The following is a 13,494-nucleotide window of genomic DNA, read 5'->3' as shown; positions in this document are numbered from 1 at the left end:
GATTAAGAGATTCAAACTACTATGTATAAAATAAAGATGATACAAGGATATATTGCACAGCACAGGGAATATAGCCAATATTTTATAATAACTATAAATGGAGTATAGCCTTTAAAAATTGTGAATCACTTTGTTGTATACCTGAAACTTATATAATATCAACTATACATCAATACAATTTTTTTTTAAATGTGGAGACAAACAGTAATGAGTCTTTAACATGCTGTGGATTTTCTCTTGGTTTCTGACACACTCACGCACACACACAAATTGAGGTTGAACATCTTTTCTTATGCTTCTTCTCTTTGTTGTTACTCTTCTTCTATGAAAGCCCTGTTCAAATACTTGCCCACTGTGTTGCTCATCTTTATTAATGATTTTTGGGGGAATACTTTATGTATGATGAGCCTTAAACTTTTGCCTGTTGTATTTGTTGCAGGTCTCTCCACTTCCCTTTGTCTTTTAAGTTTGTTATGGTGTGTTGCACCATATAAAATTGTAAATTTTTTTTAACTAACAAACTTACAGACCACTTTTATTTTCTTTATGGCTTCTGTGTTTTGTGTTGGCCCTTAGAAAGATTTTATTTATGTCATATTAAAAAGATATTCTCTCCCATTCAGTAGGTTACCTTTCTGTTTTCTTGATAGTTTCCTTTGCTGTGCAAAAGCTTTTAAGTTTGATTAGGTCCCATTTGTTTATTTTTGCTTTTGTTTCCCCTATCCGTGGAGACAGATCCAAAAACATATCTCTAAGACCAAGGTCAAAGAGTCTACTGCCTTTGCTTTCTTCTAGGAGTTTTATGGTTTAATATCCAAAATGTATAAAGAACTTATACAGCTCAATTTAAAAAAACAAATAACTTGATTAAAAAATGACAGAGGACTTGAATAGGCATTTTTCCAAAGGAGACATACAGACTGCCAACAGGCACATGAAAAGATGCTCAACATCACTAATCATCAGGGAAATGCAAATCAAAACCACAGTGAGATAGCACATTACACCTTTTAGGATGGCTGTGGTCAAAACAACAAGAAATAATAAGTGTTGGCAAGGATGTGGAGAAAAGGGAAGCCTCGTGTACTATTGGTGGGAATTAAATTGGTGCAGCCACAGTGGAAAACACTATGGAGGTTCTTCAAAAAATTGAAAGTAGAACTACCATATGATCCAGCAACTCCATTCCTGGGCATTTATCCAAAGAAAATGAAAATACTAATTTGAAAAGATATATGCACCCCAATGTTCATAGCAGCACTATTCACAATAGCCAAGATATGGAAGCACCCTAAATGTGCATCAACAGATGAATGAATAAAGAAGACTTGGTGTATATACACAATGGAATATTACTCAGTCATAGAAAAAGAATGAAATTTTGCAATTTGTGACAACATGGATAGACCTGGAGGGTACTGTGCCTAGTGAAATAAGCTGGGCAGAGAAAGTCCAATGCAGTATGTTTTCACTTATATGTGGAATCTAAAAAATAAAACAAATGAACAAATATAACAAAACAGAAGCAGACTCACAGATACAGAGAACAAACTAGTGGTTACCCGAGGGCAGGGGGTGGCGGGAGGAGCAAAATAGGTGAAGGGGATTAAGAGGTACAAACTACTAAGTATAAAATAAATGCTACAAGGATGTAATGTACAACACAGGGAATATCATTATTTTTGTATGGAGTGTATTCTATAAAAATATCAAATTACTGTCTTGCACACCTGAAACTAATATAATATTGTATATTAACTATACTTCAATTAAAAACAAAGAAGAAAATAAAATACATTTATTGTAATTTGAAAATGTGAACATTAAACAGGAAAAAAATCTCCTTTATATTCTACTACTTTTATAATTTTATTTTTTCATATTTAGGTATTTAATCCATCTGGGATGTATATGTATGGTGTAGATAGAATTTCAGTTTTTTCCCACTCATGTATCCAGCTTCCTCAGACCTCTTTATTGAGAAGTTCATCTTTTTTTGCTAATGATTACAACTACCACATTCACCATAGTTAATAACCATATTTATTTTGATCTGTTTTTGGATTCTGTTCTGTTGATCCTTCTGTCTGTTCCCATAGCAGTACCACACTGTTATTGTTACTGTACCTTAGTAATACATCAAGTGGGAGTTGCTTCCCCCCTTATTTAAAAAAATATTTGGGCAATTTTTATGTGTTCACTTCTTCCATTGAACTATAGATTCAACATGCAAAATATCCATCCTCCTCCACAAAGAAATTCTGACCCTTTGTTAATTTGGTTGGAATTGCATTGCATTTCTATATGAATTTTGAGGAAAATTTCTGTTCTTCAATATTGTGTGTGTGTGTGGGGGGAGGTCTCTGTGTCCGTGTATTCATTTATTCAGGTCCTTTATTATTTTATGAACTTCAGTAAAATTTTAGTTTTATAAGTCTTCACATTCCTTTTTAAGTTCATTCCTAGTTATTTTTCAAATTTGGTTGGCATATAAGACGTCTGTGTCTTCGTGGAACTGATATTCTTGTAGTGGGCATCTTACTGTGTTAGTTTTCCAGTTAATTCTTCTGGACTTTTTATTAAAAATTTCATGTTATCTGTAAATCTTAGTTCTTAGGGTGTCATCCGTGGTCTAGCAGCAGCAGCATCCTTTTTGAACTTCTTAGAAAAGCAAATTCTCTGGACCCATCCCTCATCAACTGACTGAGAAACTTGGCCAGTGGGCCTGGGCAATCTGTTCATCTTGCTCTCCAGAGAGCTCTGATACATAGTCAAGTTTGAGGACCACTGATGTAAATCATAACTTTTATTTTTTCTCGTCCATATTTTCATTTCTCACCTCTTTTTTCTTGCAAAATGTGTATGTAACAGAGTTCACACTCTGTTATATAGAATGGATTATGTATTATATATAATAGAATGGACTGAAGAGCCTGAGACAAATTGCTAACTTTCCAGAGTAAGACTGGGGAAGGGAATGATGAGAAATTAACTCTTCCTTAACCAGGTAAATGGTGGTGGGGGGGGAACTTCACCTCAGACAGAGGTTTTTTGAGCGAGAGATATTAAATATATAATTTAGGTTAAGGATTTTGGTGGGTGGCAGAGGGAGACATACTATAATGTCACTCCTATAGATAAGAGTTGTAAACATGAAGCTGCAAGAAATGAAGCCAGCTAAGTTTGGCTATTGACACTTAATAAATATTAGTTAGATGAAGTTTGGCCCTTATTATATGAGGACAGTAACTATTAGAAAATCAGATAGAATTGCATTAATACAAAGGTAATAACTTCAACATTGGTAAAAAGACGAATGACACCATTAACCAACAGTATATCCCAAAGGCATTCCTAAAGCCTGCTGTGAGTGTCAACATGAAAAAGGACTTCCAGTGGATCATATCAAAGAAGGAAGGAGTGGTATTATTGCAAAAAGCAGTGGAACTGCATGGTGTATACCTGTATCAATAAAGAGCAAGATGGCAGTGACCACATGGGGCAGGTTGCCCCCATGACTGTAGCAAGAAAAGTGAAATTATTGAGAAGAGTGGGTCAGTCACCTTGGCATACGGCCTGGGGAAGGAAGAAACTTATGGAACATAGGGATCCAGTCTATTTGGTCAGAGGAAGCCAAGCAGGCTGATCTCTTACATAAAAGGTGTGTTCTGAAATCAGCTGTCACTGCAACTGTTTGTACAGTGCAACTGTTATCCTTCATAGCATTGCACATTTTGTTAGGGGTGCATATGTGGGAACATTCTACATAGTCCCAGCTGGTTTTAGATTTTCTCTAGGGAAAATCACCACCCAGCTCAAATCTAATGCTCGATTGTTTTAGGGTAGGACCTCTCAGTACCACAGGTGGGAGGGGAGCATGGTGTCTGTCATGTGTGAAAGCTGAATGATTCGATAGTCTATGACATTTAAAAAATTAACTTTTATATAACAAACTATGCCTGTTTCTTAAATTCAACATTTTGCAATTTCAAAATGATTTTGATTTTTTCGTGATGCTGCTACATATAACTTGATTTAGAGAAAGGCAATTATGTACAATTTTTCTACATTTTGCAGTTTTTCGATTTTGTAGTGTTTAGCAGTTTTCACTGATATTTTCTGTCAGCTTTCTTTTCTCATCACTGTATTTATCAGAATTTTAGTTGAAGACAAATGAGTATAGAAACGCTTAAAATTTCTTTTATATAACATCGGCTTAGTTCATAAGCAGGGCTTTCCTTACATGGTGTGAAATTGGTTAGGCATATCTCAAATCTCATTATTTTTAAAGCTGTTGGTTCTTAGATAGGGTAAGAAAGTGAGACTGTGGGTTTTAATTAAATGCTAAGTCATAAACTAGAATCTCTATTTGAAATATTATCGAACTATATGACAGGTGATTGAGAATTACTAGATTTGTGAATTACTTAAAAATTCTTAAGAGTAAAATTGGTTGAACTTAGGCAAGATATCTCAGCCATCAGAAACAGTCTTGTCGGTTTTATTTCTTGTGATCTAAGTAGAATATTTTAAAGGCAAAACGACAATTAGGTCTTTGTCAGGTGTGTGCTCTGAGTAACGACTAGTTTCCCTTTTATTCATCTGAGTATTTATGGCCATGGAGAACTGTGTCTTTTTAATTACATTGTGTGTCTGGGTATATATTTGTCCTTTCTTTTTTTTTCTTAAATGCTGGCGTTTGTCTTGTCTGCTTTATCTACACAGTCCCTACGTTAGGACAGAGATAATATATTGTACATTTTTATTTCTTTTTTATTAAAATATTTCAAGCATAGGGAAAAGTACAGAGACCAATATAACAAACACTCATATAACCCCCATTTAGCTATGTAATACCTTAACATTTTGCCATTTTTGTTTCAGATCCTTAGCAAAATGCTAGATACAGGCGCAGCTCCTTGGCGTATCTCTCCCCAGTTGCATTCCTCTCCCTTCCTCTCTGGAGGTAACGACTATGCCAAATTTTCTCATCGTTCCTATGAATATTTTTATGCTTTTCCTACATATGTATGTATGTGTCTATATATCAATCTGGTATTATCCTATGTGCTTTTGAAATTTATTCCATAGTATTGTACTACTTTTAGTTTACATTTTTTTACTGAAGTATAGTTGACTCACGTTGTTATGTTAGTTTCAAGTGTACAGCAAAGTGATTCAGTTATACATATACACACACACACACACACACACACATATATATATATTCTTTTTCAGATTCTTTCCCCTTATAGCTTATTACAAAATATTGACTATAGTTTCTGGTGCGATACAGTAGGACCTTGTTGGTTATCTATTTTACATACCGTAGTGTGTATCTGTTAACCCCAAACTCCTAATTTATCCCTCCCTCCCCTTTCCCCTTTGGTAACCATAAGTTTGTTTTCTATGTCTGCGGGTCTATTTTTGTTTTGTATATAAGTTCATTTGTATCATTTTTTTTCTAGATTCCACACATAAGTGATATCATATGATATTTGTCTTTCTCTGTCTGGCTTACTTCACTTAGTATGATAATCTCTAGGTCCATCCATATTGCTGCAAATGGCATTATTTCATTCTTTTTTATGGCTGAGTAGTATTCCATTGTGTATGGATGTGTGTGTGTGTGTGTATACATATATACACACACACACATCACGTCTTTATCCATTCATCTGTCGATGGACATTTAGGTTGCTTCCACATATGTCTTGGCTATTGTAAATAGTGCTGCTTTGAACATGGGGGTGCATGTATCTTTTTGTATTATGGTTTTCTCTAGATATATGCCCAGGAGTGGGATTGCAGGATCATATGGTAGCTCTATTTTTAGTTTTTTAAGGAACCTCCATACTGCTCTCCATAGTGGCTGCACCAACTTAATGTTCCCACCAACAGTGTAGAAGGGTTCCCTTTTCTCCACACGGTCTCCAGCATTTATTATTTGTAGACTTTTGATGATGGCCATTCTGACCGGTGTGAGGTGATACCTCATTGTAGTTTTGATTTGCATTTCTCTAATAATTAGTGATGTTGAGCATCTTTTCATGTGCCTTTTGGCCGTCTGTATATCTTCTTTGGAGAAATGTCTATTTAGGTCTTCTTCCCATTTTTTGATTGAGTTGTTTGTGATTTTTTGATAGTGAACTGTATGAGCTGTTTGTATATTTTGGAGATTAATCCCACATTGTTTGCATCGTTTGCAAATATTTTCTCACATTCTATAGGTTTTCTTTTTGTTTTGTTTATGTTTTCCTTTGCTGTGCAAAAGCTTTTGAGTTTAATTAGGTCCCATTTATTTATTTTTGTTTTTATTTCCATTAGTCTAGGAGACAGATCCAAAAAGATCTTGCTACAATTTATGTCAAAGAATGTCCTGCCTCTGTTTTCCTCTAGGAGTTTTTTAGCATAATGCTTTTCATATTTACCTGCTCTAGTATCTCCCATTATGAAAACAAAGTAAAACAAAACATTATCTACTTCTATCCTATATCCCTCTCCATCTACCACCTATTTATATCTCTTCCTAAGTGAGTGTTATGTGTGCCTGTTTCCTCTCTTCGTTCTCTCTTGAACCCACAATAATGAAACTTTTCACCACCATTTCATGTAAACAGTTCTTATCAAGGTGGCCAGTGACCTCTGGGTTACCACACCGAGTTGTTATTTCTCCATTCTTCACTTAACCTCTCAACAGCATCTGACACACTTGGTTATCCCTTTCTTCATGTAACACTTTAGTTTACCTTTTAGATTTACTACATCTCCCTGGTTTTCCTCCTACCTCATGGCTACTCCTTCTTACTCTTTTTGCCACATTCTCATTAGTTTTTATTTTGAAATAAATTGAACGGAAAAGTATAGACTGAAAAGTGAACATCTCTCCCTGCCCCCCTCAAAACCCATATTCCCTCTCACTAATAAAAAATATAAACAGGCTTCATTTGTGTGTGCATGTGTGTATAAATTTCATAGGTGGAAACAGTGCCTCATTTTAAATTACAATTATTTGTTTATTAATGATTTTTATTTTCTGTACACTTTCTGTTTATATTATTTGCTCACTTTTACTATAGTGTTTTATTGGTTTTATTGATTAAGTGTTCGCGTTTGTGTGTATAAATTAAAATCGTTGACTCTGTTGTCTGTCATGTGTATTGTGAATTTTTTTTTGAATTTTATTTATTTTCTAATACAGCAGGTTCTTATTAGTTATCCATTTTACACACATCAGTGTATACATGTCAATCCCAATCTCCCCATTCATCCCACCACCACCACCCCCCCACCGCTTTCCCCCCTTGGTGTCCGTACGTTTGTTCTCTACATCTCTGTCTCTATTTCTGCCCTGCAAACGAGTTCATCTGTACCATTTTTCTTGGTTCCACATACATGCGTTAATATACGATATTTGTTTTTCTCTTTCTGACTTACTTCACTCTGTATGACAGTCTCTAGATCCATCCACGTCTCTACAAATGACCCAATTTCATTCCTTTTTATGGCTGAGTAATATTCCATTGTATATAGGTACCACATCTTCTTTATCCATTCGTCTGTCGATGGGCATTTAGGGTGCTTCCATGACCTGGCTATTGTAAATCATGCTGCAATGAACATTGGGGTGCATGTGTCTCTTTGAATTATGGTTTTCTCTGGGTATATGCCCAGGAGTGGGATTGCTGGGTCATATGATAATTCTATTTTTAGTTTTTTAAGGAACCTCCATACTATTCTCCATAGTGGCTGTATCAATTTACATTCCCACCAAGAGTGCAAGAGGGTTCCCTTTTCTCCACACCCTCTCCAGCATTTGTTGTTTGTAGATTTTCTGATGATGCCCATTCTAACTGGTGTGAGGTGATACCTCATTGTAGTTTTGATTTGCATTTCTCAAATAATTAGTGATGTTGAGCAGCTTTTCATGTGCTTCTTGGCCATCTATATATCTTCTTTGGAGAAATGTCTATTTAGGTCTTCTGCCCATGTTTTGATTGGGTTGTTTGTTTTTTTAATATTGAGCTGCATGAGCTGTTTATATAATTTGGAGCTTAATCCTTTGTCCATTGATCCGTTTGCAAATATTTTCTCCCATTCTGAGGGTTGTCTTTTCGTCTTCTTTGTAGTTTCCTTTGCTGTGCAAAAGCTTTGAAGTTTCATTAGGTCCCATTTGTTTATTTTTGTTTTTATTTCCATTACTCTAGGAGGTGGATCAAAAAAGATCTTGCTGTGATTTATGTCAAAGAGTGTTCTTCCTATGTTTTCCTCTAAGAGTTTTATAGTGTCCGGTCTTACATTTAGGTCTCGAATCCACTTTGAGTTTATTTTTGTGTGTGGTGTTATGGAGTATTCTAATTTCATTCTTTTACATGTAGCTGTCCAGTTTTCCCAGCACCACTTATTGTGAATTATTTTTCCTGCTTTATCAAATGCCATTTGACTTTGTGGTATTTTTGAAGTACAGAATTCTAATTTTTTGCTACAATCAGATTTAACAGTTTTTACCTTTATGGTTCCTGGGTTCTGGGTGCTGCTTACCTTCTCCACTGAATCATTATAAATAATTTCACTAGGGTTTTCTTTAGTACTGCTTCAAAGCTTCCTTTTTTACCTTTAAATCTTTGGTCCTTCTGGAATTTATTTAGTGTATGAAGTGAAGTAGTGTACAACCTATTTATTTTTCTAAGTGACTACCTGATTGTCCCCCAATCGTTTAATCATCTCTATTTCTCTTACTCATTTGAGGACCACCTTCACTGTAGAGTAATTCCCTGATGTATTTAAATTCCTCACAAGTTATTAAAAGAATTTATTTATTTCTGTTTTATTTTTCAAACCACTGCAGTGTGATTCTCCCCACTCATCGAACTACTCTTGAAAAAAGGTCATCGTGGACTTTATAGCTGTCAAATCATTTAGCTGTATCTTACTTTGGCCAGAACGTGAAACAGTTGAATACCCTCCAACCACTGTTCCTCTGAACTATCCTTCTTCTTTTCACAATTCTCTTAGTTTCCCTCCTACCTATTGTCTCTTTTCTTTGCTAGCTTGTCTTCCTCTGTTTATTGCACAAAAGTGTTCATTGAGTTTGCACTTTCTCCTGGCATGAGTAATATTTCCCAGTCTCATCACTTAACTGGCTAAATATTCCTGTGTTTTCCTTTCTACTTCCAACTTAAATCTAGACCTATATTTCCAATTTTCTGTTAGATACTATATGTTGTGCCCTGGGTTACTTCTATATGTCTATACAAACCATTGTTGTTGTTGTTGTTTGTTTGTTTGTTTGTACTGCAGGTTCTTATCAGTCATCAATTTTATACACATCAGTGTATACATGTCAATACCAATCGCCCAATTCAGCACACCACCATCCCCACCCCACCGCGGTTTTCCCCCCTTGGTGTCCATACGTTTGTTCTCTACATCTGTGTCTCAACTTCTGCCCTGCAAACCGGTTCATCTGTACCATTTTTCTAGGTTCCACATACATGCGTTAATATACGATATTTGTTTTTCTCTTTCTGACTTACTTCACTCTGTATGACAGTCTCTAGATCCATCCACGTCTCAACAAATGACTCAATTTCGTTCCTTTTTATGGCTGAGTAATATTCCATTGTATATAGGTACCACATCTTCTTTATCCATTCGTCTGTCGATGGGCATTTAGGGTGCTTCCATGACCTGGCTATTGTAAATCGTGCTGCAATGAACATTGGGGTGCATGTGTCTCTTTGAATTATGGTTTTCTCTGGGTATATGCCCAGTAGTGGGATTGCTGGGTCATATGGTAATTCTATTTTTAGTTTTTTAAGGAGCCTCCATATTGTTCTCCATAGTGGCTGTATCAATTTACATTCCCACCAAGAGTGCAAGAGGGTTCCCTTTTCTCCACACCCTCTCCAGCATTTGTTGTTTGTAGATTTTCTGATGATGGCCATTCTAACTGGTGTGAGGTGATACCTCATTGTAGTTTTGATTTGCATTTCTCTAATAATTAGTGATGTTGAGCATCTTTTCATGTGCTTCCTGGCCATCTGTATATCTTCTTTGGAGAAATGTCTATTTAGGTCTTCTGCCCATGTTTGGGTTGGGTTGTTTGTTTCTTTAATATTGAGCTGCATGAGCTGTTTATATATTTTGTAGATTAATCCTTTGTCCGTTGATTTGTTTGCAAATATTTTCTCCCATTCTGAGGGTTGTCTTTTTGTCTTGTTTATGGTTTCCTTTGCTGTGCAAAAGCTTTGAAGTTTCATTAGGTCCCATTTGTTTATTTTTGTTTTTATTTCCATTACTCTAGGAGGTGGATCAAAAAAGATCTTGCTGTGATTTATGTCAAAGAGTGTTCTTCCTATGTTTTCCTCTAAGAGTTTTATAGTGTCCAGTCTTACATTTAGGTCTCTAATCCATTTTGAGTTTATTTTTGTGTATGGTGTTAGGGAGTGTTCTAATTTTATTCTTTTACATGTAGCTGTCCAGTTTTCCCAGCACCACTTATTGAAGAGACTGTCTTTTCTCCATTGTATATCCTTGCCTCCTTTGTCATAGATTAGTTGACCATAGGTGCGTGGGTTTATCTCTGGGCTTTCTATCTTGTTCCATTGATCTATGTTTCTGTTTTTGTGCCAGTACCATATTGTCTTGATTACTGTAGCTTTGTAGTATAGTCTGAAGTCAGGGAGTCTGATTCCTCCAGCTCCGTTTTTTTCCCTCAAGACTGCTTTGGCTATTCGGGGTCTTTTGTGTCTCCATACAAATTTTAAGATGATTTGTTCTAGTTCTGTAATAAATGCCATTAGTAATTTGATAGGGACTGCATTGAATCTGTAGATTGCTTTGGGTAGTATAGTCATTTTCACAATATTGATTCTTCCAGTCCAAGAACATGGTATATCTCTCCATTTGTTGGTATCATCTTTAATTTCTTTCATCAGTGTCTTCTTGTTTGCTGCATACAGGTTTTTGTCTCCCTAGGTAGGTTTATTCCTAGGTATTTTATTCTTTTTGTTGCAGTGGTATATGGGAGTGTCTCCATAATTTCTCTTTCAGATTTTTCATCATTAGTGTATAGGAACGCAAGAGATTTCTGTGCATTAATTTTGCATCCTGCAACTTTACCAAATTCATTGATTAGCTTTAGTAGTTTTCTGGTGACATTTTTAGGATTCTCTATGTATAGTATCATGTCATCTGCAAACAGTGACAGTTATACTTCTTCTTTTCCAATTTGTATTCCTTTTATTTCTTTTTCTTCTCTGATTGCCGTGGCTAGGACTTCCAAAACTATGTTGAATACTAGTGGTGAGAGTGGACATCCTTGTCTCGTTCCTGATCTTAGAGGAAATGCTTTCAGTTTTTCACCATTGAGAATGATGTTTGCTGTGGGTTTGTCTTATATGGCCTTTATTACGTTGAGGTTGGTTCCCTGTATGCCCACTTTCTGGAGAGTTTTTATCATAAAAGGGTGTTGAATTTTGTCAAAAGCTTTTCCTGCATCTATTGAGATGATCATATGGTTTTTCTTCTTCAATTTGTTAATATGGTGTATCACATTGATTGATTTGCGTATATTGAAGAATCCTTGCATCCCTGGGATAAATCCCACTTGATTGTGGTGTATGATCCTTTTAATGTGTTGTTGGATTCTGTTTGCTAGTATTTTGTTGAGGATTTTTGCATCTATATTCATCAGTGATATTGGTCTGTAATTTTGTTTTTCTGTAGTATCTTTGTCCGGTTTTGGTATCAGGGTGATGGTGGCCTCATAGAATGAGTTTGGGAGTGTTCCTTCCTCTGCAATTTTTTGGAAGAGTTTGAGAAGGATGGGTGTTAGCTCTTCTCTAAATGTTTGATAGAATTCACCTGTGAAGCCATCTGATCCTGGACTTTTGTTTGTTGGAAGATTTTTAATCACAGTTTCAATTTCATTACTTGTGATTGGTCTGTTCATATTTTCTGTTTCTTCCTGGTTCAGTCTTGGAAGGTTATACCTTTCTAAGAATTTGTCCATTTCTTCCAGGTTGTCCATTTTATTGGCATAGAGTTGCTTGTAGTAGTCTCTTAGGATGCTTTGTATTTCTGCGGTGTCTGTTGTAACTTCTCCTTTTTCATTTCTAATTTTATTGATTTGAGTCCTCTCCCTCTTTTTCTTGATGAGTATGGCTAATGGTTTATCAATTTTGTTTATCTTCTCAAAGAAGCAGCTTTTAGTTTTATTGATCTGTGCTATTGTTCTTTTTGTTTCTATTTCATTTATTTCCACTCTGATCTTTATGACTTCTTTCCTTCTGCTAACTTTGGGCCTTGTTTGTTCTTCTTTCTCTAGTCCCTTTAGATGTAAGGTTAGATTGTTTATTTGAGATTTTTCTTGTTTCTGGCTGTGTTGGGTCTTCGGTTCGTGCGAGGGCTTTCTCCAGTTGCAGCAAGCGGGGGCCACTCTTCATCGCGGTGCGGGGACCGCTCTTCATCGCGGTGCGCGGGCCTTTCACTATCGCGGCCCCTCCCGTTGCGGGGCACAGGCTCCAGACGCGCAGGCTCAGTAGTTGTGGCTCACGGGCCCAGCCACTCCGTGGCATGTGGGATCTTCCCAGACCAGGGCTCGAACCCGTGTCCCCTGCATTAGCAGGCAGATTCTCAACCACTGCGCCACCAGGGAAGCCCTCTTGTTTCTTGAGGTAGGCTTGTGTAGCTATAAACTTCCCTCTTAGAACTGCTTTTGCTGCATCCCATAGGTTTTGGATTGTTGTGTTTTCATTGTCATTTGTCTCTAGGTATTTTTTTTTTCTAGGTATTTTTTGATTTCCTCTTTGATTTCTTCAGTGATCTCTTGGTTATTTAGTAACATATTGTTTAGCCTCCATGTGTTTGTGTTTTTTACGTTTTTTCCCCTGTAATTCATTTCTAATCTCATAGCGTTGTGGTCAGAAAAGATGCTTGATATGATTTCAATTTTTTTCAATTTACTGAGGCTTGATTTGTGACCCAAGATGTGATCTATCCTGGAGAATGTTCCCATGCGCACTTGAGAAGAAAGTGTAATCTGCTGTTTTTGGATGGAATGTCCTATAAATATCAATTAAATCTATCTGGTCTATTGTGTCATTTAAAGCTTCTGTTTCCTTATTTATTTTCATTTTGGATGATCTGTCCATTGGTATAAGTGAGGTGTTAAAGTCCCCCACTATTATTGTGTTACTGTCGATTTCCTCTTTTATAGCTGTTAGCAGTTGCCTTGTGTATTGAGGTGCTCCTATGTTGGGTGCATATATATTTATAATTGTTATATCTTCTTCTTGGATTGATCCCTTGATCATTATGTAGTGTCCTTCCTTGTCTCTTGTAACATTCTTTATTTTAAAGTCTATTTTATCTGATATGAGTATAGCTACTCCAGCTTTCTTTTGATTTCCATTTGCATGGAATATCTTTTTCCATCCCCTCACTTTCAGTCTGTATGTGTCCCTAGGTCTGAAGTGGGTCTCTTGTAGA

The 13,494-nt window shown here is 36.2% G+C and overlaps 1 protein-coding gene across 12 annotated transcripts in view; it reads left to right on the top strand.

Moving 5' to 3' along the window:
* The window catches only part of KLHL13 (kelch like family member 13), a 389,271-nt gene that overhangs the window by 261,353 nt on the left and 114,424 nt on the right, over nucleotides 1–13,494 (top strand). For 4 of the 12 annotated variants that reach the window (XM_059911114.1, XM_059911112.1, XM_059911122.1 and 1 more), the window contains one exon: nucleotides 4,885–4,966. The exons of the other annotated variants lie outside the window; for them this stretch is intronic. The gene's annotated coding sequence lies outside the window, so the exon portion shown is untranslated. The remainder of the gene's footprint in view (nucleotides 1–4,884; nucleotides 4,967–13,494) is intronic. 12 annotated transcript variants of the gene reach the window in all.

The sequence above is a fragment of the Balaenoptera ricei genome, chromosome X, assembly GCF_028023285.1.
Source record: "Balaenoptera ricei isolate mBalRic1 chromosome X, mBalRic1.hap2, whole genome shotgun sequence".
NCBI classification, from domain to species: domain Eukaryota; kingdom Metazoa; phylum Chordata; class Mammalia; order Artiodactyla; family Balaenopteridae; genus Balaenoptera; species Balaenoptera ricei.
Note: the sequence above shows the minus strand (reverse complement) of the source record. Positions and strands in the feature narration are given on the sequence as shown.